Source organism: Oryctolagus cuniculus, chromosome 2 (genome assembly GCF_051225735.1).
Source record: "Oryctolagus cuniculus isolate XC-2025 breed Fujian yellow rabbit chromosome 2, ASM5122573v1, whole genome shotgun sequence".
NCBI classification, from domain to species: domain Eukaryota; kingdom Metazoa; phylum Chordata; class Mammalia; order Lagomorpha; family Leporidae; genus Oryctolagus; species Oryctolagus cuniculus.
Window position 1 is genome coordinate 164,751,457 of NC_142868.1, and position 27,775 is coordinate 164,779,231.

The 27,775-nt window shown below is 57.0% G+C and overlaps 2 long non-coding RNA genes across 4 annotated transcripts; one reads left to right on the forward strand and one right to left on the reverse strand.

The window, feature by feature from the left end:
* LOC149128126 (uncharacterized) lies at positions 1 to 26,268 on the forward strand. 3 transcript variants are annotated; one of them, XR_016230421.1, is made up of 4 exons: positions 1 to 367; positions 596 to 688; positions 13,247 to 13,417; positions 25,833 to 26,268. It is a non-coding gene; the product is annotated as an uncharacterized LOC149128126 (long non-coding RNA). The 3 variants fall into 3 exon arrangements; XR_016230422.1 differs by having other exon boundaries at positions 614 to 688; XR_016230420.1 differs by having other exon boundaries at positions 1 to 688.
* LOC149128127 (uncharacterized) lies at positions 6,148 to 9,911 on the reverse strand. Its single transcript, XR_016230423.1, has 2 exons — positions 9,805 to 9,911; positions 6,148 to 6,268 (listed from the first exon to the last, which is right to left on the reverse strand). It is a non-coding gene; the product is annotated as an uncharacterized LOC149128127 (long non-coding RNA).
* Positions 26,269 to 27,775: the final 1,507 nt, after the last annotated feature.

Consider the following 27,775-nt stretch of genomic DNA (forward strand, 5'->3'; position numbering starts at 1 on the left):
TGCAAAATAAAATGTGGGTGACTTTAGGTTGGTCCTCAGACTTCTGGCAGAGACCCCAAGGTGTGGGCCCCAGCTGCAGCTGTTTTCAAATTTCACCTGAGCTCCACGAAGAGTGCACCTGTTCCTAATGCTGGGGTGGGAGATGGGACAGGCAGCCGCAGGCTCTGCGCCCCCAGCAGGTGGTTCCCCCGACTCAGTGGATCTTTACCTTCCACAGACTCCACCTCTCTGTCTCCCCAGCAGCAGAGGCCCTGCTACTATAGAAACCAGAGCTCCCTGATCCCAGCCTCCTTTGCATCTGCTGTGGGCATGTGACCTGGCTCAGCCAATCAAGGACACCCACCCCAGAAAGCGGGCTCTGAAGCAGGTGATAGGTGATACAAGGAGGCAGGGTGGGAAGGACTGGGCCCTGGTGGGGCAGCAGCAGTAATGTTGTCAGGGGCAGTGAGCCTCAGGACCAGCCCCAGGGTCAAGTACACTGCTGTCCCCCGTGGGCTGGCCGTGGTGCAGCATGATTGGGGCTGGGATTCTGGCTGCAGTCCAGACCTCCGTGGTCCCCAAGCCTGGCTCTCTGGTTAACATGAGGAATCTACAGGCTTTCTGTCGCCTACAGCCAAGGACCCCAGGAAGCCAGTATTGATGGGGATGGAGCGCAACAGGGCCTGGAGTGTGGCCCCATCTAGCCCTGGTAAGCAGTGATTCTGAGGGGTGGGCAGCCACAGGCTGAAATGTGGACGGAACCTTGAGTGCCAGGTGCCACGCCCAGGCAGGAAGTGTTGAGTGGGGTGGGTGGCGGGAAATGCAGGATTGGCAAGCCTGGAGCTGGGTCCTGAGCTTGGGGCTGGGAGGGGGGAGCAGGGCTGAGTCAAGTCTACCCCTCCCCCAATGCCTTTTCACTCCTCTCTATGTGTCAGTGTGTTGGTAAATCAAACAGTTCAGGGATGGACGTTGTTATCGCCCTTTTAGACGTAAGGAAAGGGCACAGAGAAAGACTAAGTAACTTGTACGAGAGCAGGAGAGCTGAAAGGGCCAGGGTCAGGGTTCGAAGCTGGTTGTCCAGTGCTGACCCTGCCGCACTCAGGAACCTGAATGGATGCTCAGAGCGGAGAGGAAAGTCTGCTCAGCCTCAGAGTTTAAGAAATAAAAAAAATACTTAAGAGGGAGAGAGAACCCACGCGAGTGCTTCCATCCACCAGTTCACTCTCCAAATGCCTGCACCTGCAGAGAGCGCAATCTCCCATCCCCTGCAGGTAGCAGGACTGCACACAGCTGGGGCTGCGTTAGCAGGAAGCTGGAGTCAGGAGCCAGAGCTGGGAATTGAACTCAAGTCCTCCGGTGTGGGGTGCAAGAATCCGAATCTGCATCTTAACTATTGGGCCAGACACCTGCTCCAACTCCAGCTTAAATATATATATATATATATATTTGAGTACTTTATAATATATATATTTTATATATAAAAATATATATACTTGAGTACTTTATAATCTAATTGCTGTAAGTGCTTTGTGAGGCAGTATTGTTGAGTAAGAAAATTGGGGCCTGGCTCCCTCTGTAAATACCAATCATCCTCTTCTCTTTCCCCACCTGTGAAAAACGGGGCCCAACAAATGCGCGCCAGCACACACGGCTCAGTGCCTACTCGATGACTTGTCTGCCTCCCCTTACTCCGAGCCCGGCTTTGCTCCAGTGTTTGTCCCTCTCCTAGGCCCGAGGTTATGGCTGAGGCAGTGGATTCAGGCACGAGATGTGGCACGACTCTGGCCAACGGCCGATGAGGGAGCTTCCTGGGACTTCTAGGACAAGTTTCCCTGCATCTTAAAACGGGGTGCAAGGAGGCGTCGCTCCCCACTGTTGATCTGTTTCTGCAGCTGTGGACGTTGTTGCGTGATGCTGCGGTGCCTGGGTGGTGGCAGCCGTGTTGTGACCACGCTGCGAGCTGACCCAGGACAAGGCAGCTGAAGCATTAGGGAGAAAGGAGAGAGTCCTGGGTGGTGTGCTGAGCTTTGGATTAACCTCTCTGGAAACCGCCTTTCCTCTGGACTTCCTGCTCTGTGAGACAATACACTTCCCTTATCTGCCAAGTCTAGGGAATACAGCTGCTCTGTGTCTTGTCGCTAAAACAGCTTTACTGAGGCGTGAGCCCGGGATCAGCAGAATCAACACCCCGCACCCTCGGCTGATGTGTTAACGGCCACCGGCAGGAACGACAGTCATCCGTTACACCAGGAAAACCAATTCCTTGACCCAGGGAGGCCCTGGGCATTCCTTTCACTGCAGGTTTAGAGGGGTGGGGAGGTAGCCTGGAGCCGAGGCCCTGGCTCTGCCTCTCATCCCAGCACCAGGGCTGCCTTCGTCCAGGGGGGGCCCACCCCCCTCCTGACCTGTTTCCTGTGGGGTCAGCAGAGACAGGGGCTGGGGGAGGCAGAGGAAAGCAGCTTTATTTACTGATTCGGGATGGAAACCAGATGTCCGAGGGCCCCGCTGGGCCCAGGCTCACTCTGGACAGAGGCTGGGCCTGTTCTCGGCTCTGACCTGTGTGCCAGCCCCCTGTTCCCTGCCTCCTGTCCAGCCTTAGCTTCTCGAAAGCTCTGATACCCACTTTGATGTGTCGTCGTTGTTAAGCAACCTTTAACCCCTAGCTCACCCTCAAGTGACCAACTCTAGGAGGGCAGGAGGAAACACCCCCCCTCACCCCCCCCCCCCCACTGGAGCCTGCAGCGGGGCCCGCGTGGCTCCAGCTGCAGCCGTCTCGGGCTTGCACCCGCTGTGTCAGTTGTCAAGTGCTGCATAGCAAGCCCCACAAGCGTAGGGGCTCAAACCAACAACTGTTTCTTAGCTCACCGTCCTCACCCAGGCTTAGCCGAGCAGCTCACTGATCTCCACATGCTGGGGTGTTTTGCGAACCGGGGGTTGCCAGGAGCAGGGAGCATGCGCAGAGGAGACAGCGAGGCACGTGCTTGTCCCCCCCCCCCCACCCCTCTTCCATCCTCTCCCGCCATGGTCCTCTTTCCTTTCCGTTCTGCCATACCCGTGCGTGCGATGTCAGGCAGAGCAGTAAAAGTTGAGTGATTTTGTGTGGTGTTTCTTGTAAGAATAAAACGTATTCTTGTATGCAAATACGAGGCACGCCACCCACATCGCCTAACGCTTGATTGTACATGCGCACAGGGCTCTCCTATTCGCATGATATACAGCTGCACGGCACAAGGCACTCAGACTTTTTTTTTAAACATTTTAATTTCTCTTAAGATAACATTAAATAATCAATAAAAAACACCATGATGAGGTCAGAGAGACAGACCAGCCAAGAAAGGAAGAAGCTTCATAGTTTAGTACCTCTAACGTTTTTCCTTGCGGTCTGGTTTGACTCCTGCAGATCACATGGCTAGCCCCGGAGCCAGCTGTCTCTTAGGAGCATCACTTTCGCCACAGTCTGGTGGTTAAAGCAGGTCACAGGGGCAGCCCCAAGCCAGGGTGGGGGCGGTGACCATCGCGGGATGGGGATTGGGCTCCTGTTGAAGGGAGGCACAGGCTCTAAAACAGAGGGGCGAGGTGGGCATGGCTGTGTTTTCTCATTGTGGGACTCCTCGGTTTAGGATGGAAACAATCCTATTCACCTCCCAGGTTGTTTCAGAATAAAGGAAAGTAGTGGCTGCAATTCCTCCCCAGGGTCACTCCCTCCCCTTCATCCTTTAAATTATTTATTTGAAGGGAGGAGAGATACAGAGAGAGATCTCCCGTCCACTGGTTCATGGTCCAAGCACCTGCAACAGCCAGGACTGGGGGAGCCAGGAGCTGCAGACTCCATCCAAGTCTCCCTCGTGGCTGGCAGGGACCCGCATACCGGGGCCATCACCTGCTGCCTCCCAGGGTGTGCAGTAGCGGGAAGCTGGCGTGGAGAGCAGAGCCAGGACCCAGACCTCGGCACTCTGGTATGGGATGCGGATGTCCCGTGTGGCAGCTTAGCCACTGCGCCAAATGCCACTTCCCCTTCTGCCGTTCAGTCTTGGCTTCCTCAGTGCTTGCCTGTTCGCCATGTCCTTGTGTCCCAAGGGCCAGGCACTGTTCTAGGAGTGAGGGATCACAGCAGAAAACAAAACAGGCGGAAGTCTCTGCCCCCACAGTATTCATAAGAGACAGGCAATGGATAAGGCAAATAAAGCGAATGTTTAGGGATCTGCATTGTGGCACAGCAAACCTGCCACCTGTGATGCCAACACCCTGTATTGTCGCTCCCCCTCTTCGTGGAGGAACGACACAGAGTCCTGCCTAGGCTTCATATCCGAGTCACGGCACCATTATGTCGCTCCCCCTCTTCGTGGAGGAGCAACACAGGACCCTGCGCTGTTCTTTCGTCTGCTCGGCCCTCCCCGGGTTTGCTGCTGGTTCTTCCCAGGTTGGCTACTATCCCTTCCACCTCCGTGGAAGGGCGGTTCCCCCTGCCACATTCCCCACTTCTGCAGGGGAGCGGCACACCGCCGGCCGGCTCTTCTCGGGGGCTGCACAGGTGTTCCTTCAGCTAGATGTTCCCCATAGATGTTCCTGGTGCATGCCGTCTCTCTCCTCCTTTATAGTCCTCCTCCGCCAATCCTAACTCGGCTGCCCACACGCCGAGTACGCTGCTCTCCAATCAGGAGCAAGTCCTACAGTTTATTAGTTGAACTGGAGGCAGCTGTGCGGAAGCTGTTTACTTCTCTCCCAGCGCCATATTGTGGGAGAGCAGATGCATAGAATAAGTCTTAATTCGAGTAACTTAGTCTAGTCCGGATTGCTCCCCACACTGTATGAGCACTGGTTCGAGTCCCAGCTGCTCTGCTTCCAATCCAGCTCCCTTCTAATGCACCTGGGAAAGCAGTGGAGGATGCCCAAGCCCTAGGGCCCCTGCACCCATGTGGGAGACCCTGATGGAGTTCCAGGCTCCTGGCTTCAGCATGACCCAGTCCCTGATGTTGTAGCCATTTGGGAGTGAACCAATGAATGGAAGATCTCTCTCTCTCTCTCTCTCTCTGTCACTCCTTCTCTCTGTGACTCTTCAAATAAAAATTTTTAATGGAATTGAAAGATTTTTTTTTAAAGCAAACATGTAATATGTTTGGGATGAGATTAAGAGATGGGGCCAGGTGGAGGGAGCCCTGAACAGGGCACAGGGTTGGCTGGGGAGGAGGGGACACGAAGCTATCCCGGCAGAAGGCAGGGCCAGTGCGATGGCTCTGGGAGGGGAGCCGGTGTGGGAATGCGAGGAGGTGGGGAGGGCCCATCTTGCCGCCTCTGGGTGGGATGAGATGCATTGAGAGGTCTGGAGGGAGGCGTAGTGGCTGCAGGGTGGCCCAGAGACTGTGGCAGGGATGAGCGTGGAGACAGCTGGGATGGTGGCCTGGCGAGGGTGGTCGCAGTGGACGGGGAGGAAGTGGCTGGATCGGTGACAGTTGTTTGGAGTTAGGTCCCTGTGCCAGCCACAGCCACACGCACGGGAGGCCTCATGCACACGGATGTGTTCCATACACAGAGCGGCCCTGGGTACCGCCACAGCTAACCAGCTCCCGACACACCACAGGGGAAGCCCGGCTGCGCGGGGCCAGGTCACGCCTTCCCTCAGTCCTGGCTGGTCTGGTCTTCCTCAGGGTCTTTGTTCTGGCCGTTTCCTTTGGTGCGTTCCCCGCAGACCTGCTCGGCTCCCTGGTCCCCAAGCACCTGTTGAAGTGTCACTTTCTCGTGGGCCCTGCCTGGGCCACCCAGGTTACTAGAGGGCTCTGCGTGCACACACACAGTCGTCGCCTGCTTCCTGTTGCTGTAGCAAAACAGCTGAGTGCAACACATTTCTCTGGCACTCGGCGCTGGAAGTCTAAGCGCTGGCACTCTGCTCGGCTCCTGGCGAGGGTCTGGCTGCTGTCACCACGTGCAGAACGCCGTGCACCTGGGTCTCTTCCTCCTCTCAGTACCAACGCCACTGCAAGGGCCCTGCCCTCGTGACATCATCCACTCCTAAGCCCCTCCTAGAGGCCTGGCCTCCAGATGCCACTGGCATGTGACTGTGGGGACCCAGTTTCCAACATGTGAAATCTGGGGGGCGAACATCCAAAGCCTTGCACGTGTGCACACACGTGTGACTACACACACAGAGCTCTGCTCAGCTTTTCCCCACAGTACCCACTGCCTGTTGTCTCTCCCACCTCCACATGTGGGTCCCTCAGAGCAGGGGTCTTGGCTCCATTCCCCAAGGTTTCCCAAGTGCCTGGAGTGGCGTGGGCTGTTGACATCGGTCCGGCTGTTGAGACAGAGAAGGGAGAACTGTGTAGGAGAAGTGGGAGTGGCCTGGCTGTGCCTCGGAAGAGAGGGAAGTAGCTGGGGGGGGCACAGTCTCTGGCCCTCTGGACTCATGCTGGGGCTGGGGGAGGCCTAGCTCCCTTCTGTCCCACCAACCGCTTGCCTTCCTCCTGGGCAGTCTGCCAGGGGTGGGAGCTGCACCTCCACATCTGCCCCGCACACGCATGTTGGCAGAGCTGCGTGCGCCGCCTACGTGGCCCCACTTCCTGCCCGGCCCCTGTGCACGCGCCACTGACGTGGTTGTGGTTTTGAGGCCCCGGAGGTACAGATGAGAGTCGGGGCGTCCTGTCCTCTGTGGCTGCCACAGCAGGTAGGGACGGGGACGGGCTCCCCCACAAACAAGCCCCCGCAGAGTGCCTCTCTCCCCAGCCACATAGGCACACATGCGTATGCACGCACACATGCACAGATGGTGGCCTGGGATGGGGCCAAGGGAGATGCCCCCGCCTCGCCTCTGAACTTTACCTCCAGTGCTCTGCCCAATACATGAGCACCCCACTTAATTCTCATCCCTGGGGATCGGGTGCCACGTTAGCCCAGCTCATCTGGCCGGGGCCCCAACAGGCTTGTCCCCTGCCCAGAGAGCTGACCCGGCTCTCCAGAGCCTGCAGGGCCCAGCCCGACTCTTGGGTCTGGCACCGCAGGCCCGTGTGCCGCCTGCTCTGCTCCAGGCATCCCTGCTTTGATGGCAGATGCATGGCCTCAGGAGCCAGACACCCACGCGGGGCCCACTGCCAGCTCTGCACGAGCCAAGGTGAGTCCTGCAGCCTCTCCATGCCCTCGCCGAGTCAGTGCCGGGCTCAGTGCTGTGCAGGGAAGTGTCAATACAAGCTAGCTGCCACCAGGACTGTTTCCTGCCTCAGAGCCGGGAGGACCCCAGCAGTGGCCTCATCAGGCTTTGCAATGCAGCCCTGACTGTCCAGACTGAGCCAGCTGCCTCCTGGTCACCCAGGAGCTTGTGGGAGTCCCAGGGCCCCCAGAGATCCTAGTGTGGAGTGGGCTAGGTCAGGGGCTTGCATGTTGGCCTGCACCGATGAGCCTGGCAAGCAGCTCCCCCAGCCCCAGGCTGTCCACCTGCCAGGGATGCTCTCCCACAAGAAGAGTGCCCGTGTGGCTGCTGGCCCCGCCCCCAGTTCCTGAACCTCAGTTTCTCCAGCTGTGAGAAGAGCTATAGGTGCTCCCGTGAGGGGGTTACTGTCAAGTGGGCCATGCATGTCAAGGTCCCTTGCAGCCAGCCAGGCCAGCCGGCATCACTCCCCTCACTGTTCTTGCCTGCGCCCACACTGGGGGCACCTGCTTGCTATTCTAGCAGGGTCCGAGAGCCCACACTCCCAGCAGGCCTCAGGAAAGGCCTGTGGCACACGGTGGGTGCTGGTGGAATTGCTGCCTCATTGCCTTGGCCCTGGCTGAGCCGAAAGGTGGCACAGTGCCAGAGTCTGGGGTGGACCGCGCTCCCCCAACACAGCCGGAGTGAAGGAGGAAGGCAGAGAGGAGAGGGCCCCTCTGGAGGAAGCTGAAAGCTGGGCGGTGGTGTCACAGGCCCCGCCCCTTCACCCCCCACCCCAGCCTGGGTTGGCAGGTGCAGGTAGACACAGGGGTCCTCACCCCGCTGCTCTTTTATGAAAAGCGCCTCTTCTAGGGCTTTCTAGGACAGCCCTAGAAAATATCTACGGAGCACCTCCCATGTATCGGGATCTCACATCCGTGCCCTCGTTTAATCCTCAGCAATGCCCTGGCACGTTCTAGGAGAGGGAACCGGCTCAGAGATGCCAAGCATCCTGCCGAGGTTGCACAGCTCCCAGGCGGCCGTGCTGGTCTTCCCACCCAGGCTCCCGTCACTCCTCGGGCCCCCGCTGAGTGCATGATGCCGGCGGAGAGCCCTGGGCGAGCCAGTCCACCAGGGCCTCTTGTTTGTTAGGGGAGAACATGGATGCCAGCCCTGGGAAGTGGGCGCTGCAGGCTCCTGGCAGAAGCAGGCTGGGTCCTGAAAACTTCTTCTCACGTTGGGTGCCTGGAGGGTCCCCTCCCTCACTGCCTCCAGGTCTGTGCTCCGAGCCCAGGTCTTGGGACGGAAGCCCGTGTGGATGGTGCCAGCTGAGGCAGGGCCCTGCCCCCTGCCCCCTGCCCCCCGCCCGGCGCTATTCTCCGCTGTGGCACTTGCCCTCACTTGGAGTCTCAGGTATCAGGCTATTTGTTTCTTCCCCAACTGGAACGTGACCCGCATGAGCTCAGGGGGCGTCTGTCCCGTTCCCTCGCCTAGAATAGAACCTGGCACGAACTCAACAATTTTTTTGTGGAATGAATGAACGAGTGAGTGAATGAATGCAGTCAGGTGGTGAAAGAAGCCTCAGTGGAGGAAGTTGGCCGTGAAGATGAGCTTGTTCAGGGCAAGGTTGTTCTAGGTGGCTGGGGGTGAGGAGTCACTTAGGGAAGGGAGGGGGTGGGGCCGCCACAGGCAGCCGTGCAGCCTGGCTGTGACCTGCAAAGTAAGGGGGTGCCCCTTCCAGTTGCACAGTTCTTGACTTGGACAACTGTTCATGGTGCCCCTCCCCCACCAAGAGATGGGGAAAGGCAGGGCCGGAGGCAGCAAGGGGGCTGTGTGTGGGGGTGAGTCTACAGGTGCTACAGCAGGAGGAACGGGCTGTACCCCTGCGAGGACGCCATGTGGTCGCGGTTAGCAGCTTGCCATCCGGTGTTGTCTCTACACAGGCTGTCCCACCAGGGCCAGCAGCCGCTAGAACCTGGAGCAGCCAACAGGACACAGGAGGGAACCGAGCCCGGCCCACCCTCGAACACACACCCAGCTGTGGTGCGAGGGCGGGCCGCTTCCTCTCGAGGCACAGGACACCGTGTACCCAGAGCTCTGGGGAGCAGAGCGCAGGACTCGGCCCCTCCCCCTCCCCGCCGGTTGCCCCTTGGCGGTGGGGCTGCCTGCGGTGAGTCACCTTGCCCCCGCTGAGGCCGGCCAGGCGGTGTCATCAGCGCCTCTGCTTTCTTCATTGCGTGGCTGACATCACCAGTGCCCGTGCCCTCCCGCTCAGCACCACCACCTGCAGGGCTCCTTCAGGGGCTGCCAGGGCAGGTGCACAGGACCTGCAGATACTTAGCGTCGCTTCCTGCTGTGCCCCACACCACACCTGGGATCACCCCCCAGGACATGATTTCTGGGGTCCCATGCAGAGAGGCTGCACACCCGCTCCCTGTTGGCCTGGGGTCTCCTCGCGGGTGTGTCCAGTGGACTGTGGGACAGTAACCCCCAGGGCCAGCCCTCTGCAGGCCACACCTCTGCTCCCGGGTCGGTCTAGGGCAGGCCCAGCAGCCTTGCAGGCTCGGGGCCCCAGGCTCAGGCTGAGCCACCCACTGGCCTCTGCTTGCCTCTCTGCTGGCCAATCTGCCTTAGAGCCGCCCCTCCTGCCTCTGCCCCCTCTCCCCGACACCAGGCTTACCCTCCAGCCTCCCCTCCCCTCCCCTCCTCACCTTCTCAGTGCTACCTGCGGTCAGTGGCACCTGGAAGGGGCCTTCGGGACAATAGAGGGTGAGAGAGGTGACTAGATAGGTGCTGTTCCCCTTCAGCCTGCCCCGCTCTCTTCCTCTGAAACCTGGCGGGATGGGAAGAGAGAGGTTCATCCCCGCCCCCTATCCCCTCCCCCCCCGCTGCCGCCCACGGGCAAGAGGGAGGGCCCCCGCTTCCAGCTGACCAAGCGCACCCTCGGTGACCCGGGAGACAGCTCCTCCAGTGTCACTGCCAGGGCCTGGGACAAGGGGAGGTCTGTAAACTCCAATTGGACCAAAGTGAATTAATTGTTCCTTAGAAGCAAAAAGAAACACAGCAAACTGCCATTGAGGTCATGCCCGTGACCCTATCAGCAGAGGAGCCAGTCCTGAGGGTGGGTGACAGGCACACCTGGGTGGGGCAAGCCGCCCACTCCACACGGTCCGGCAGAGCAAGGCGTCGGGGTCTGGCTTGCTGCTGCGCATGCGCACACCATTCTTCCACCCTTCGGAACACTGTGGCGTCCAGAGACAGCCCCGGGGGAAGCAGCCTGGCTCAACCACATGGCCTGGGCCCCCGGGACTTCTGGTCTCCTCCTGGTGAGCACCGTGAGGTGCTGAGTGTGGAGGCGTTCGGAGCTGTGGTAGCTGCCAGGGGCTGTGCTCTTGCACACAAGGGAAGCGGGAGCGAGGGCGGGAAGAGAAGAGATCTCAGGTCTGTTGGCTCCAGCCGGTCTCAGATGTGTTAGGCTCCCGGTGCGTCCCTAACGGAGCGCTCATCTGTACGTCCAGCAAAGCGAACACCTTGAGAGTGATGGGCACCATGGCTGAGCTCGGCCCCTGGATCCTTTCCCAAGCTCTAGAACCCAACCTGGCCGGGTCTGGTGGGTGTCCTGTTGTGGTTCTTCCTTCTTGGTGGACTGAACTCAAATTCTGGGGGCCGGCGCTGTGGCATAGTGGGTAAAGCCCCAGCCTGCCGTTCTGGGATCCCATATGGATGTCGGTTTGAGTCCGAGTGCTCCACTTCTGATCCAGCTCTCTGCTGTGGCCTGGGAAGGCAGTGGAGGATGGCCCAAGTGCTTGGGCCCTTGCACCCGCATGGGAGACCTGGAGGAGGCTCCTGGCTCCTGGCTTCGGATCGTCCCAGCTCTGGCTGTTGCGGCCATTTGGTGAGTGAACCAATGGATGGAATCTCTCTCTCTCTCTCTCTCTCTCTCTCTCTCTAACTCTTTCAAATAAATAAATATTTAAAAATATTCCGGCAGCTGTGGTGGACGGTGTTGCCTGACTTTGGACTTGGTTTGAGCCCAAAGCTCACCTCCCTTGCTGTAGCCCAAATACCTCAACTCGGTTGTCCCAGCTGGAACCTATCATTCCCTCCTCGGCCCATTCCTCCACCGGCTGCTGGATCCCAGCTTCGGCCGCACCGCCCCAGCTCCCAAGCCAGGAGCTGAGTCACCCTTGGCCGCGGCATCAGATCAGCTGCCTCATCTGTGGATTCTAACCCTGGGTGTGAGGCTGCCCCAAGTCTCAGCCTCACTCAGTTCCTAGAGTATTTCAGGCCAGCCTGCCTGACTGCCTACCTGCTCTCCCCTCCCCCCCCCCCCCCAATTTATATATTTATTTGCAAGGCACAATGGCAGAGAGAGAGGAAAAAGATCTCATACCTGCTGGTCCACTCCCCCAAGGGCTGGGCCAGGCAGAAGCCAGGAGCCAGGAGCTCCATCTGGGTCTCCCATGTGGGTGGCAGGGATGCAGGCGCTTGGGCCATCTCCCACTGCCTTCCCAGGCACACTGGTGGGGAGCTGGATCAGAAGCAGAGGAGCCAGGACTCAAACCCAGTGCTCTGATATGGGGCGCCAGTGGCGTAAGCAGCAGCACACCGCGGTGCACCATGGTACTGAGCTTTTCTGATGCCACCGTGCCCTTCCCTCATGGTGGCTCCCCGCAGGCCACTCCAGCATCCTGCTTGGGCACTGCCGGACACAGCTGGGCCTCGATGGCCTCCCTGCGTCTGCTCAGGTTCCTCCTGCCAGAGCCTCCCTCTGCACCTCTCTTCCCCCTCCCCGCCCCGCCAGGCCTCTCCAGGCCACAGCCAGGAACTTATCCTCTCCCCCCCAGCCCCCAGCCCTCTGAGAGCATGGTGGGCGTGCGCCAGGCACACCTGGGAGTAGCCACAGGTCACTTTTTCTCCCTGGGTCTCCTTTCCTTGGCCATCAGCAGGACGGCTCTCAGAGCCACCAAATGCTGGCCACGGAGGCGGTAGTGGGTGGTGTCCGTGGCATCGCTGTGGCTAACTGCCAGGACCAGGAGCAAGGTACATCAGTGGCTCCCTGCCCTGCCCACCCCTCGGCCCCATTAACTGCTGTCCCCTCAGCTAGACAGGCAGTGAGCGAGGCTGCCTCTAACCCTTGCTACCACTTCCTCCGGGCACCCAGCCCTGTCCATGTGGGGCTGCCGTGTGCAGCATCCTCAGAGCTCCGCTCAGCCTGGGCACGGTGTGGGCGTCATGCTCTTCTCCCTGACTACAGGGGTTTGCTCAAAGCCCTAGAAGTTGTCCCAGGCACAAGGGGAGCAAGATGCTGACCTGGTCTTCAGGTCCCAAAGCCACGACTCCATCCTCTTTGCCCTGCTACCGCTGCATAGCCTTAGTCTTCTCATCTGCAAAATGGGCATAACTGCTTCTCCTCCTCCTTCAGCCAGAGGAAGGAGCCCTGTGAGGAGCTGGAGAACCTGAGGTGTACAAAGAAGGCAGGTGAGGCTGGGGTGGCTGATAGAACAGGAGTCCTCACCACCAGGCGCCTCCCTTCCAGGGCCGGAGTCCTGCCTGTGCCTGGGTCCACAGCGCCCCCTGCTGGCAGACCAGCCCAGAAGCTCCCTGTGGGCAGCTTGCCTTGAGCACTGGAGAGTGGCCTCTGCCCTCAGGGAGCCCGTGGTGGGGGGAGCCATGCCCACGTGTGAGCAGGGAGCGCCCCAGGCCACGGTGCTCTCTATGGCCTGCCAGGAGGCCTGGCGGGGTGCTCCAAGCCCAGAACAGCCCCTTATTTAGGACTACACCTGCCTCTCCTCACCCCCACAGCAGCCCCCCGGTCCTCCCAGCCATGCCCTGCACAGCCCCGGCCTCTCCTGCATCCTCTCCTTTGCCTGCTGTGCTGGGCGCGTGGGATTGGCCCCACCCCGCCATCTCCGCTCCCCTCCTTTATCCCCAGTGTCTGGCCTGCTCCCTGGCCTCTGAGATGCACCCTGGGAGGGAGGGAGCCTTCGCAAACAGACGGACTCCAGATGAAAACCCCTCCAGCCGTGCCACCTTCTTTCCTGTCCCTGGATGGTCTCTCGCTCACCCCCGACCCTGGGCTCTGCTCTTCTCTGAAATTGCCTCCTCCCCTGTTGTCTATGTGAGACCTATACAAAATTCTTCCTCTTCCAGGAAGCCCTCCTGGGTGGACCCCAGCCTCTGATTTCTCCTGGCTTCTGACTTTGGAAGGATCTCCCAGCACACCCTGCTTTGTCCTGGGAACATGCATCATCCCATCGGCCTCCCTAGAAGCTGCAGACCTCGGGAGGGAAGACCCACGTCTGCTCTTCTCCTGCCCCTCTGGTGAGACTCAGGGGCCGCTTCGTATTTGCTCCAATGCGTCCATTTAAATCAGTGGTTCTCCACAGGGCGTGGTTGTGCTCCCAGGAGATATTCGGCTGTTTCTAGAGATAATTGGGATCGTGACAAGGGGGTGGAGGGATGGGTGTTGTTGTGGTTGGCGAGTGGAGGTCAGGAATGCACAGACCTACCCACCTACCCCTGCACCAGGAGCTGTGCGTCCCGGAGTGCCAACAGCGCTGGGTTGAGAAGCCCTGAACCATGTGGTCATTCAGACTCAGTGTTAGGAGACATAGCAGCCAAAAAGGGGCGGGGGTCGCGCCGGAGACTGGTTCAGCCGGGAGACACCAGCCTTCCCTCTCTGTGCCTGCCTGTTGCTTGCGTCCCTGTGGGCAGAGGCTGGGGAAGGAGCTGGGAGTCGGGGGTGGGGGGGGAGTGCTTTCAGTTTTGGAAGTTGAGTGTCCTTGGCTTCCTCCGGCTGCAGGCTGAGGAGGCACTGCCCTGTAGCCCCCTCCCCAGGCGTTGTGGGGGGGTGGCTCTGTTGGCCTCCCCGGCGACAGCTGGAAGGACGGGAAGGCTTTGATAGGCTCCGGCAAGGCAGACTCCAGGGGCTGACGGGGCAGGCAGCAGAGGAGCCTGCAGCTGCGGACAGCTGTTGGCCAGGCCCCAGCGCAGACGTGGAGGCCGGGCAGGGTGCTCCCCCTGGGCTAGGGGTTAAGAATGTCCCTGAGGCTGGTGGCCCGGAGACAGCGCTCTCAGAGGCTGTCCAGGGCTCTCTGCACTCTGGGTGGACGCCCGTGGCCCAGGGCTCCTGCGAGCTGAGTGGAGGCGGCTTCCTGCCTGGCTCCTTTGCCTGGGGGCCTGGCTCCTTTGCCTGGGGGCCTGGCTCCTTTGCCTGGGGGCAGGGGAGAGCCAGCCCTGCCCACCTCCCGCCCCAGGCCCTGCGGCCCTCTTAGCTCAGAGGTGGCCTGGGCTCTGGCTAGCGAGGGGCGCTTCGCTCCCAGACCTCACAGATGTGCCTCCTGGAAGGCAGCCCAAACCTGACTGGAAGCAGAGCTAACTTGGGGTGGCTCCGTCAGCCCACAGCCCTCTAGAATGTTCCACAAGGAGAGTAGCACCTCCTGCGGAGGGGTGCGCGTGCATGCGTGTGCACACGCGTGTGTGGTCACACGCTGCGGGCTGGGCTGGAGCATCTGGGGTCTTACTGTGTGGTTTCATGGGTAACGGACTGTTCTGGAGTTAGCCCTGGGGCCAGAAGCTGGGCCCCCCCCCAGCCTGTGTCCCTGCCTGTGGGTGAGTGTGGTTAACAGGCCCTGCTGTTGGGTGGGGTCTGCGTGGGGACCGCGGCGCTACAGTGCCGCCGAGAGTGGTGTTTGCTGCTATGGCGGTAGCTGTCGTTGTCATCAGTGTTGTCACTGTGTGGATGAGCATCTTGGATTCCAGAATCTAGAGTTCACGCCATCTACAACCTGATGGAAAATCCAGCAATCGCTTGGGGAGCACTGTCAGCACTGTCACCTTTGTTGTTAATTTTTTTTTAATGATTTTTTATTTTCTTTGAAAGGCAGTCACATAGAGAAGGAGAGACAGAGTGAGAGAGAGAGAATCTTCCATCCACTGGTTCACTCCCCAAATGGCCACAATAGTCAGGGCTGGGCCAGGTTGAAGCCAGGAGCTCCATCCGGGTCTCCCACATGGGTGACAAGGGCTAAGGACTTGGGTCCTCCTCTGTTGCCCTCCCAGGCACATTAGCAGGGAGTTGGATTGGAAGTAGAGCAGCCGGGACTCAAACCAGCACCCGTATCGGACACCAACATTGCAGGCTGCAGCTTAACCCACTATGCCACGGTGCCAGTTCTCATTTTTTTTTCTTTTTCAAAGCGGCTTTGTAGAGCTGTCCTTGGGGGAAGGCTCAGTCCCACAAACACCTTGGACACTTGGGGTTCAGGATGAAAGCCACAGCTGTGGGGTGGCTGGGGCACAGCTGAGCCCATCTGTGTCCTTGTCACCTTAGCAGCAGGTGTGTGGAGTGTGTGTGGCAAGTGTGTGACCAGGCTTCGGAGTGATTGGAGCACTGTTTGGGTGTGTGCGAGTGTGTGTGGCAAGTGTGCACAGTCCTGGTGGGGGTCTTTGCAGGCTTCATGCATGCTGAGCGTGGGCCACATGGGAGGTCTCTCGGTGCTCAGTGTGTGGGGTGTCTCTACGGGTGGCCCACGGGGTTTATCTGCCTCACTGTTCCCAGGTGAGTGTCTCAGTTCCACTGCTGTGTGTGTTTTGTGGGTCTTTTGTGAAATTTTAAAATTTCATTTTATTTGAGAAGTGGACGATGTAGAGATAGAGATAGAGATAGAGATAGAGATAGAGATAGAGATAGAGAGAGAGATCTTTCATCTGCTAGTTCACTCCCCAGTGCCCACAACAGGAAGGGCTGGGCCAGGCTGAAGCCAGGAGCCAGGAACTACATCTGGTTCTCCCGTGTGGGTGGCAGGGGCCTAAGCACTTGAGCTATCGCTGGCTGCCTCCCATTAGCAGGAAGCTGGGATTGGAAGTGGAGAAGCCAGGACTGAACCCGGGCTCTCTGGTCAAGAGGCATCTTAACCACTGCACCACACAAACACTGTTTGTGGGTTCTTCTTCTTTTTTTCTTTTTTATAAGGATTGTATTTATTTATTTGAGAGGCAGAGTTATAGACAGAGAGAGGGAGAGATGGAGAGAGAGGTCTTCCATCACCAAAGCCACGCCAATCCAAAGCCAGGAGCCAGGAGCCACGAGCTTCCTCTGGGTCTGCCAGGTGGGTGCAGGGTCCCAAGGACTTGGGCCATCTTCTACTGCTTTCCCAGGCCATAGCAGAGAACTGGATGGGAAGTGGAGCAGTCGAGACTCGAACCTGCACCCATTTGGGATGCCAGCGTCCCAGGCAGAGGCTTAGCCTACCACTGCACCTCGGCACTGGTTCCTGTGGGTCCTTCCTAATGGTGTCCTTGAAGGGTGATTTGCAGGAGCTTCAGTTGGGTGAGGGGCTCCAGAGCTGGGCTGAATGGAGGCTGCGCAGCCCACTCCCCAGGGAGGGCTGGGCTTAGGGACCATGGAGGGTCTCTGCATAGGGGTTAAGGGCTCTGCCTTCCTCAAGTGCCTTCTAAACCTGACCGTGAGCAAGGAGGGACTGAGGGTTCACCCAGGACTTGTGCTCTCATTTACGGCCTGGGAGGCTGAGGAGCAGTGTCAGCAGTGGCTGGAGGCGTGGCCCTGGGCCTGGGCATGCTGTCAGGTGTGTCCCCAGCTGGGGGACAGACCACAGGTAGAGGCAGCTTGGACACCGTCTCCAGTGGGCCCGGGCAGCGATTGCCCGGGGAACAAGCCTCTGGGAGGCAGGGCTGCAGGTGAACAGGGAAGGTTCTGTTAGTGCAGGTTGTGTCCCAGATGCCGCACGGGACAGACATACTTACGCCGAGCAAGGAGGCTTCTTCATGGAGCTGGAGTGCAGTGCTGCAAGCCTAAATGTTCATTTGTTGAGCCGGCAGCCGAGTGCCAAAGGGGCCCAGACGCTGGTGGGAAAATGGGGAGGCTGAAGCTGTGTCCCGCCTGAGGCCAGCCAACCCTGGTCACCCCATGTCAGCTCATCTTGTGGAAGGTTTCGTGGGCCGCAGGCTCATGTGAGAACGTGGGGGTGAGTCTGAGATCCGCGGCCTTTGCCTGCTGGATCCACGTGGTCCGGCCCAGTGGGCCAGCGCACAGGGTCAGGAGGGCTCAGCGGGGCTCCAGCCGCCAGACTGGCCAACCCCAGCTTTCCTTCCCATGTGGCAGCTGTTTTTCAAGTGTCCAGAGATACTATTGTGATGAACAACATGCACATTTGTTGCAAGGCAAGCATTACATAATGGCCTTTGGCTAGTAAAGGTCTTTCTCAATCAAGAGAACACCATAGAGTAGAATTGCTAGTGGAGAGGGACTCTGTGGGTGTGCACTGGGGCCTGAATTTCAGTACGGAACGAGAACCCCAGATGGCCTTGCATGTACCCTGCACCCAGGCACACCCGGTGAAGCCTGAGGACCCCTTCTCAGAATTTGGTTTCCGAATGCATGAAACCAAGGCTGCGGCACTGCCAAAGTAACTGGTGATACCAAAGTGCAGACGCCAGAACACTAAAGCTGGCAGGGGGAATTAGGCTTAGGGGATGAACCACTGGTTAGGATGCGTGTGTCCCACCCAGGAGCACCCAGGTTCAATTCCCTTTTCTGGTCCCGATTCCGGCTTCCTGGGAGGAGGTGGTGATGGCACAAGTAGTTGGATCCCTGCTGCCCATGTGGGAGACCTGGATTGAGTTCCCAGCTCCTGGTCTCCGTTCCCCTACTCTCTGGCTGTTGTGGGCGTTTGAAGAGTGGTCTGGTGAATGGAATCTCCTTCTCTCCATCCCTCAGAAGTAGAAACATTAAAAAACATAGGAAACACCCTATGATAAAGTAACATATGGGCTTCTTTGTTGAGACTTGCACAGTGGTCATTTTGAAGTGAAGATGGGTGTAAATGGTACTTTAAAAAATCTGGGGGCCAGTGCTGTCACAGTGGGTAAGGCCACCGCCTGCAGTGCCGGCATCCCATATGGGCGCCAGTTTGAGTCCCGGCTGCTCCACTTCCCATCCAGCTCTCTGCTATGGCCTGAGAAAGCTGCGGAGGTTAGTCCAAGTCCTTGGGCCCCTGCACCTCCATGGGAGACCCAGAAGAAGCTCCTGGCTTTGGATGAGTACAGCTCTGGCTGTTGTGGCCATCTGGGGAGTGAACCAGCGGATGCAAGACCTCTCTCTCTCTCTCTCTCTCTCTCTGCTTCTCTGTAACTCTGACTTTAAAGTAAATAAAAAAATCTTTGAAAAAATAAATCTGCCACAGAGCCAGCGTGGTGGCACAGCAGGTTAACCACCGCCTGCAATGCCAGCATCCCACACAGGCACCAGTTTGAGTCCTGGTTGCTCCATTTCTAGTCCCACTCCCTGCTAATGCACCTGGGAAAAGCAGTGGAGAATGCCCAAGTCCTTGGGTCCCTGCACCCATGTGGGAGACCTGGAAGAAGCTCCTGGTTCCTGGCTTCAGCCTGGCCCAGCCCTGGCCATTGCTCACATCTGGGGAGTGAACCAGTAGATAGAAGATCTCTCTCTCTCTCTCTCTCCTCCCTCCTCTCCCTCTCTCCCTCTCTCCCTCTCTCCCTCCCTTCCTCTCTCTCTCTCTCTGTAACTTTGCCGTTTGAATGAATAAGTAAATCTTAAAAAAAAAAAAAGGTCTGCCACAACCCATGATACAGTCACAATTTCGCAAATACCATCATAAATTTCCCTACCATTATTTTGATAACAAATACTCAATTCTAGTTAGAGGCTAGTGAATATGCAGATACATATTTTCCCGCTCAAACTCACGTGCCCTTTGAGGTGGGCATTTGGCACAACAATTAAGATACCACTTAGGATACCTACATCCTGGCTGTGAGCCCCTCTGCGGTCTATTCCAACTTCCTGCTAATGCGCACCCCAGGAAGGCAGCAGGTGATAAGTAAATACATCTATAAAGTTAAAATTCATTAATAAACTGCAATCTAATTAATTTAGTTAATTTAAAAATTCATTCATTAACTAAAAATATTCACAAACCCTGAATTCTCTTCTCAGAGCTCTGGGGGGAGAGGAACATCTTTGGACTGAGGCTAGGAACACCTGCTCTGGAGGGAAACCTCAGGAAGATTAGAAGAGGAGTGGGCAGGAGTCACCCACACTCCGATGGCATGGGCCAGTGTGCAGGTGCACTCGGTGGCTGCCCCCAGGAGCCTCAGGGAAGACCCTGGTGTGTGCCCATCCACGCTGCCTGGCCCACAGTGCTTGGGTCAAACCACCCCCCAACCCCGCCAAGGCTTTGCTCAGTGTGGAGGGTGTGGTCAGACTTGATCCATCCTGGGCAGGCAGCCCAGGGCCACTGAGGCCTGGGATGGGGGCTGTTCTGGAGGGAAAGCCAAGAGGGGAGGGCCGCAGGCAGAGCTGGTGACCAGGTGAGACCAGGGCCCTGGTCCTGAGCGGAGCCGTGGCACCTTTGGAGTGAGAGGGAGGGACGGAGCCTGTAGTCATGCCAGGGCGGCTTTTGTTTGGATGAGATGCACAGGGGAGGGAACCATGAGGAAGTTTCTGGAAATCTGTGCCTTTGGCTTCCTTCCTGAACTTCCTCTCCACACTACCCCTCCTCCCACCCAGACCCAGAATCCAATTTCCTCTTCTTTCAAAGTACAACTCAAAACAGATTTGCTTTAAAATCTATTTATTTGTAGTTTATTTGAAAGTCAGGGGGAGAGGGTTGGAGGAGTGTGTGTTAGGGACAGTATCTTCTATCCATTAGTTTACTCCTTGGCTGGGCCAGGCTGATGCCTGAGTCTCCCACGTAGGTGGCAGGTACTGGAGTACTTGAGCCATCACCTGCTGCCTCCCAGGGTGTGCATTAGCAGGACTCTGGATTGCAGATAAAGGAGCCAGGCCTCGAGCAGGCGCTCAGAAATGGGGTCCCGCGTGTGGTGACGAAGCAGACTGAGTCCTGCAGGGGAAGCTGAGGAGGCGAGCTGCTCTGATGCTGTGAGGGGTACACGTACAGCACGTGGAGGGAGCTGGATCTCTGGGACACAGCTCGCAGTTGGTGTCCCTTCCCCATCCCACCTGCCCCTAGGCGGCTCCACCCCAAGGGGACCATTCAGAGACAACCACATAGCAACCCTAAATTCTGATAGGGACTGGCGCTCTGTGACCTATGGCAGATCATCAAGGCAGAGGCTAAGAATGCACATTCCTGGGCTCTCCCCCCCACCTCCACCACCAACCTGGGTGCCTTGAAGTCTGCTAGTGGCTGCTGGGACTTCTGCCCCAGTTCCCTGGCGGGTGGCCTGCTTGCTCAGAGAGCTCCGGGAGCCAGTGGGTGTTGGAGGCCTCTCAATGCTGTGCTGTAGAGATTGAGCTTCGGAGCTGGGCTTTGAGGCCTTTAAACAGTGCCTCTGAGAGCCTTGGGCATTCTGCAGTGGGGAGGTGGTGGCACGGGTGTGGCTCAGCCTGTGTAGCATGTGGTACACTCTGGTAGTGCCAGGTGATGGAGGGCACGGGGTGACATGTGGTGTGTTGGGGTCAACAGGCATATGCCACTACTCAGGTGGCATAGACATGATACTCCCTGACCCCCCACCATTCATGACCAGTGACCAAGGAAACAGATCATCCCATAGAAGTCCCTGGCTTTCCATTCCTCCAGGGCAAACTATCTCTGGTTCACCATGGCCACCTCTGTTTGTGACCTTAGAAATGCAAAGGCCTTCTCCACCAAGTTCTTTTTTCCTTAGAGACAGGTTTCTTTAAAGACTTTTATTTATTTATTTGAAAGTCAGAGTTAGAGAGAGAGAGAGAGGGAGAGAGAGAGATTGATCTTCCATCCTCTGGTTTACTCCCCAAATGGCTGCAATGGCCCAGGACTGGGCCAGGCCTAAGCCAGGAACTTCTTCCGGTCTCCCCTGTGGGTGCAGGGCCCACACCCTCGGGCCATCTTCCACTGCTTTCCCAGGTGCATTATCAGGGAGCTGGATTAGCACACAAACAAATGGGATGCTGGCACATGATGATGCTTTGAATGAATGCTTTGACTACGATTTAAATGTATTGATCAAATTAAAAAGATTGCCTTTCATGATGTGAGCCTCAGCCAAGAGATTTGAAGGCCTGAGCAGAACAAGGTGGCTCTTCCCTTGAGCAACAGAATTCTCCCATCCCAGGTCAGCAGCTCCACTGACGGCAGCAGCCTGCTGGACGCAAGGCTGAAGCGGCGCCCTCAGCTCTGCGGAGTTTGCACTTGCCAGCCTCTATGATGACTTGAGCCACTACCTTAAAAATATTTCTTCATTTACTTATGGGGGGAGAGAGAGAGAGAGAGAGTTACAACCCACTGTTCCAACCTCAAATGCTTGCAATGGCTAGACGGGGCTGGACTGAAGCTGGGAACTGGGGACTCAGTGTAGGTCTCCCTTGAGGGCGGAGGCAGCCCAACCACTTGAGCCATCACTGTTGTCTCCCAGGGTCTGCGTTAGCAGGAAGCTGAAGTCAGGAGCCAGCGGCAGGTACTGAACCCAGACACTCTGATATGGGATGTGGCATGTTAACTGTTAGGCCAAAGCCCTCCTCTGGAACCATTATCTTATACTAATTTTCTCTCCACGTGTGTGTGTATTCCATCTATTTATCTATATGGTAGATTCTGTTTCGATTTTCCTAGAGAATATTCACCAGTGTTGGTACTGAGAGGGAGGTGCTACTGTGACAAATTCCCAAGTATGCGGAAGTGGCTTTGGAACTGAGTATGGGCAGAGACTGAAAGGGTTTTGAGATGAACACTAGAAAAAGCCTGTTCGGCCTTGAAGAGACTGTTGGACGACAAGAACAATTCTGGTGAGGGCTCGGAAAGAAAAGAGGAGAGCCATAGAGAAAACGTCTATTATCTGAAAGAACACACTTCTCATCATGAATAGAGAACATTACATGTGCTTCTAGGGAGGTTTCAGTCAGAAATGAGGAACATGCTATTTCAAATTTCAAACTGTATTTTAGAAAAGCAATGCTTGTTATGAAGTGCCAAAGAATCTGGCTGAATTGTAGTTTTTATAAATGATGACCTTAGATATTTAACAGAGGAGATTTCTCAGAAAAGTATTGAAAATGTAGCCTGGTGTCTCCTCATTGCTTATAATAAAATGCAAGCAGAGAAAGAGAAATTTAAAGAATTACTAGGGAAAAAAATCAGTACTCAAAGATTTGGAAAATTTCCAGATTAACCATATTACAGAAGAAAAATAAAATGAAAATGTTTCTCTTCCCGGTGAAAACACTAAGCATGTGGCTAGAGATGCAGAGAGACAGAGAGAGATTTTCCATCCTCTGGTTCATTCCCCAAATGGTCTCAATGGCCGGAGCTGGGCCAATCCAAAGCCAGGAGCCAGGAACTTCTTCAAGGTCTCCCATGTGGGTGCAGGAGCCCAGGCATTTGGGCCATCTTCCACTGCTTTCCCAGGCCATCAGCAGGGAGCTGGATCAAAAGTGGAGCAGTGGCCGGCGCCATGGCTCAATAGGCTAATCCTCTGCCTGCGGCGCCGGCACACCGGGTTCTAGTCCCGGTTGGGGTGCTGGATTCTGTCCTGGTTGCTCCTCTTCCAGGCCAGCTCTCTGCTATGGCCCGGGAGTGCAGTGGAGGATGACCCAAGTCCTTGGGCCCTGCACCCACGTGGGAGACCAGAAGAAGCACCTGGCTCCTGGCTTCGGATCAGTATGGTGCGCCAGCTGCAGCGCGCCAGCCGCGGCGGCCATTGTGGGGTGAACCAATGGCAAAGGAAGACCTTTCTCTGTGTCTCTCTCTCTCACTGTCCACTCTGTCTGTCAAAAAAAAAGTGAGCAGCTGGGACTTGAACCAATGCCCATATGGGATGCTGGCACAGCAGGTGTCAGCTTTACCAGCTATGCCATGGCACCAGCCCCAAGGCTGTCTCTGCTACCAATCTCTTACGTTGATCTTGCGTACTCCTTAAGCTTTGGTCACATCCAGTTTCTGGTGTGATTTCTGTGATTGTTAATTTTATATGTAAACTTGATTGGGTCATGGGGTGCCCAGATATTTGGTCAAATATTGTTCTGGGTAATTCTGTGATGATGTCTTTGAATGATCCTTTGAGTGGGGTCTAAATAATTCCAGCTGGGATTAAAGGGGCCAGGAAAAACGAGAAGAAATGAAGGCAGCCTGCTGGACCTCTGGGGTTCCACACACAGAGTCCATGCACAGAGTCATGCAGCTCTGAACAAGCTTTCTCCTTCAGGACGAGGGTGGGAGGACCCTGGAGGTCATTCCGAGGTCATCAGGGCTACCAATGCCATCACAGGCCAAGGGGACCTGGTTGCTTCCTCTGCAGCTTCAGAGGGTGGGGCCGCCTCCGTGGTTTCAGTGGGCCAGGGGCAGATCCACCCCCAGAGCAGTGGGACTGGTTCTGTTGCTCCAGGGGGCCCGGGGCACAGCATCGAGCCCCAGTGTCTCCTTCTTGACCTCTATGAACTGGTGGGATTTGCCTTCCTGGGTTTTGGATTTGAATTTGTGACTCCTCCTTTCCAACTTCTCCCCTTGGCACTGGGCTTGCCACCGCTGCATTTGGGAAGCAGGTCAGCTGTTGGATTTCATGGATTCACAGCGGGAGAGGAACTGTGCCTCAGAGCGCATCGAACCTCAAGTTTCACTGCTCTCTGGTTACGATGTCTTGGAATTAATGCTGGAATGAGTTAGGACTTTTGGAGTGGGGTGAATGTGTTTTGGATGTCAAGAGGACATGAATTGGGGGGTAAGGGTGGAATATTATAGACTGAATTTTGACTCCCCAAATCCACATGTTGAAGCCCTGTGTCTCAATGGAACCGTATTTGGAAATAAGACCTTTAATGAGGTAATTAAGTTAAGTGAGGCCATGATGCTGGGGTTCTACTCTGATAGGGTTACTGTCCTCTAAGAAGAGGAGGAGACACCAGAGACCTCTTGCTCCTGGTATGTGTGCACGAGAAGAAAGGCCTTGAGAGCAGACAGCAAGATGCCACCATGTAGGCCCAGGAGGCCTGGCCAGAAAGCAGCCCTGCTGGCACCTCGCGCGTGGACTTCCAGCCTCAAGGCTGGGAGAGAGCGTACGTCTGGTTTTCAAGCCGTCCAGTCTGCAGCATTTGATTAGGCAGAGCTATGTGAGTGAGGAGTCAGGCAGACTTAGCTTTCAGTTCTGTCTTTCAAGGATTCATTCATTCTGCCAGCATTTAAGGTCAGCTCCCTGTTAGCCGCTGTGTCCAACGCTGGGTTCTGAAGGTGAGCGAGATGGACACAGGGACTATGTTTATGGCGCTTAAACTCAAGCGCACGAGATGCCCGTTCACCATGTAATTACTGAGACCCACCAGGGATGAGAGCTCTGCAGGGTGCCACTGGACAACAGGGTCACAGCCAAGTTCAGGAAGAAGTGACAGCAGATCTGGGCTCTGAGGGCCATTAGGGATAAACCAGGAGAACGGTGAGGAAGGGTGTTCCGTGCAGAAGGAACAGCATGTGCAAAAGATGCTGTTGCCAAGGAGCTGGTGGGGTTTAGGGGCCTGGCAAAGGCCACCCCGACCAGAATGGAATGTGTGTGTGTGTGTGTGTGTGTGTGGAGGGGTTCAGGCTGGACAGGGCTCAGGAAGAGGCTGGTTCTCACGGGCTGGGTAGACCTTAGCAAGGCCTTTTTATAAGCGGCCTGGGAAACCTCTGGGCTGTCTTAGCCTGGGAGTTGGCATGGTCAGCTGCATCTTCCCAAAATGCCCACGGCTGCTGCCTGCTAAGCAGGGTGCCCTGGAGCAGGAGCCGTGTGGACAGCAGCCAGGGGTCCCTGGCAGAAGTCCTGGAGGATCAGGCAGAGGGCTGGGACCACTCAGTGGCAGTGGAGATGGAGAGAAGGGCATGATTGGAGAGCGACTCCTACAGGCAAAACAGCTGGGCATTGGTGCCCAATTGTATATGGGAGGTGAGGGCGAGGGAGGAGTCGGGGAGGACCTATGCTTCCTGGGTGAGCAGCCCGGCGGGAGGTAGTACTGTCCCGTCAGGGAGAGAGGATGAAGAAGGCCAAGTCAAGGCCGGGGCAGCCACTTACGAAGAGTGCAGACCTGGGTGGGTCACTTTGAAGCATCTGTGTGCCTCCATTTCCGCATCTGATGTAAGTGATGCAAGTGAGGTGGTGTCTGGCAGGGTGCGCTCAGAGGCGCTGCCCCTGTGTCCCGGAGCCCCCATGCTTCCCGGTGCAGCGGCTCAGGCAGACGCTCCGGCTCTGGTGTGAAGAACAAGGAAGCCTCGACTGTGTCAGGGTGGAGCCCTGCCCAGAGTCACACACTGTTGGGACCAGGCTCACAGAGATGGAGCGGGCAGAGCCTTCCCTCGCTCGGCCAACCCTTAACGTGACTCACACATCCCAAGGGCAGAAAGGACTCCTGCACAGACTTTCCGTCGTCCCTGGAGGTGTGGTGCGTGTGGGGGATCAGGAGTGACAACGTCCCAGCTGGGCACGCTATTAGCAGAAGACAGAGTAGAGCAGGAGACAGGGGCAGGAGGTGAAATGCCAGTCGTGGTAGTAGCCCATTTCCAAAACATACGGTGCCCACAACACTTTATTTTCATTCCCTGCCGAGTCCACGATGCTGTGATTGGCAGGCAGCCTTCCTCTGAGTGGAGATTGCGGCACCCAGGCTCCTTCCAGCTTGTGGCTCTGCTGTCTTTGAGGTCACAGGTCATGGCAGATTGGAACGAGAGATGCAGCGAGGCCTTTGCTTCCTATTGTCTTTAGCTCGGAGGAGACACATTGCTTCTGTTCACAGTGCGGTGGCCATGCCTGACAGCAAAGGAGCCAGAAAAGTCATCTCCAGGGGTATCCAGGAAGAGGAGAGGGTGAGCTTTGGTAGCCGGCATCAGAGTCCAGATACAGCAGGTCAGAGGTCACCTCTGCATCCTGGATATTGTGTTCTAGAGTCCAGAAAGATCCATCCAAATGGACATGAACCTGAACTGTGCCAGCCAGGCTCCTGGAGTCCATCTGGGACAAGGCCTCTCTGCCAAGGTGGAGGGGAAGAGCAGAGAAAGACTGTCCATCGGCCTGCTGATTTCCCCAGGAGGGCAGAGGCCCAGTCCCAGGCTGAGCAAGTTGTGGGAACTGGCCGATGCTTGGCAGGGCCACCTCTGGGTCATGGATACAGCTAGCGGCCAAGGCAATTGAAATACTTGTCCTGGGTGCGTTGAGTGAGTTGGCTGTGAGGAGCTGGGAGGGGGGGGGGCAAAGCTGTCTGAATCTTATCTAATAAAATATCTGTGGCCTGGCAGAAAAAGGGACATGTGTGTGAACTTTAATAACGTGGCATCAGTGAAGGGACAGCCTCACTGAGAAGGGATATTTGAGACACAACACCACTGAGACTGGAACTTGGACTTGAGGAAGCCAAAGAGAGCAGCAAGTGCAACAGCCGTGTGGTGGGAGCAGGCCTGCTCGGTCCAGGGCCCCGCTGCCACCATCCTGGCCAGAGGTGAAGAAGGGAATAGCAGGTGGGGGCAAGCGGCGAGATCTGTTTTGTAGGGACAGCCCTCTGTCCCTCTCTTCTTTGCTTTCTCGGTTTTCTAGAAGGAGTATATGAATGTATTTCTGAACTGCAACCCCCACGAGGGCAGGAAGGGAGCCTGACTGCTCCCCACCCTCACAGCAGGCTCAGGGCTGCCTGTCCCCAAAGCCCCCTTAAAAGTGGCTGTGTCCTTAATCCTCAGACTTCCCAGGCTGAGCCCAGGGCTTGCCAGTCAGCATGGCGCTCACCGGTGTGCAAAGCTTCTTCGTGGTCTGGACACTCCTGTCCCGTTCTCGAGAGGACTCCTTTGTGTACCCAGCCAAAGGACTTGGAGCTTTGGGGTCAGGATGTATGAGAGACTAGCCCGGCCCTATCATGAAGGGCTCGGAGCTCCACTGCGGACAGCCTCACTGGTTCTGTTTCATCCTGGCTGTGCAGGGGTGCCCAGCGGGGATCCCCAGCCCCAACCAGCTTTGCCCAGGCGGGGAGCGCAGGACTCTGTGTGGCACGCTCCTTGCCGTGCATGTGGGAAGGACTCCAGGAGCCTCCAAGAAGCGTGCTGGGCTTGGTTGTGGGTGTCCTTCACCCACAGCCCTGCAGCCTTTGTTGAAGCTGGGAGCCCAGGGACCTTGCCAGCCCCCAACTGTTACAGACAGGTGCGGCTGCTGCTGACAGCCCCACGTACTCCGATGTTTGAGGGCCCTCCGTGTACACCTTCCACAAGCCCTACTGTCTCAAATTCAGAACCTACACGCAGGCTTATTTCCCAATCATGTGTTTTTAAGAGTCATGCATTTCCTGCACTCTCTTGCCCAAAGCCTTTTTCCCACTCACCTGTGGCCAGTCCTGCAGCAGGGTGGTTACAACAGGGCTGGGAGAGCATCGAGTACGTGACACCTGCACAGGCCTCCGAGCCCGTAAAACAAGGACAGTCCTAGTGTCCACCCCATAGCGTCATCATGAAGCTCAATCCAGGTAACCACAGAGGGGGCTGGGCATGCAATAATTGAGCTCTGAGCCTTCCTGTTCCTACCTCCTGCAGCCCTGAGCCCAGCACTCTTCAGCTCTGAGCAGAACACGAAAGCCCTGCTTACCCGGGCCTTGGGTGGCTGGGTGTGGGGGCGGTGAGTAGCTGCGACCATGAACGGTGCCTCTGCAGGTGCCAGAGACCCACAGCTCCACCCTCTCCCAGCAGTGCCGCCTCCCAGACC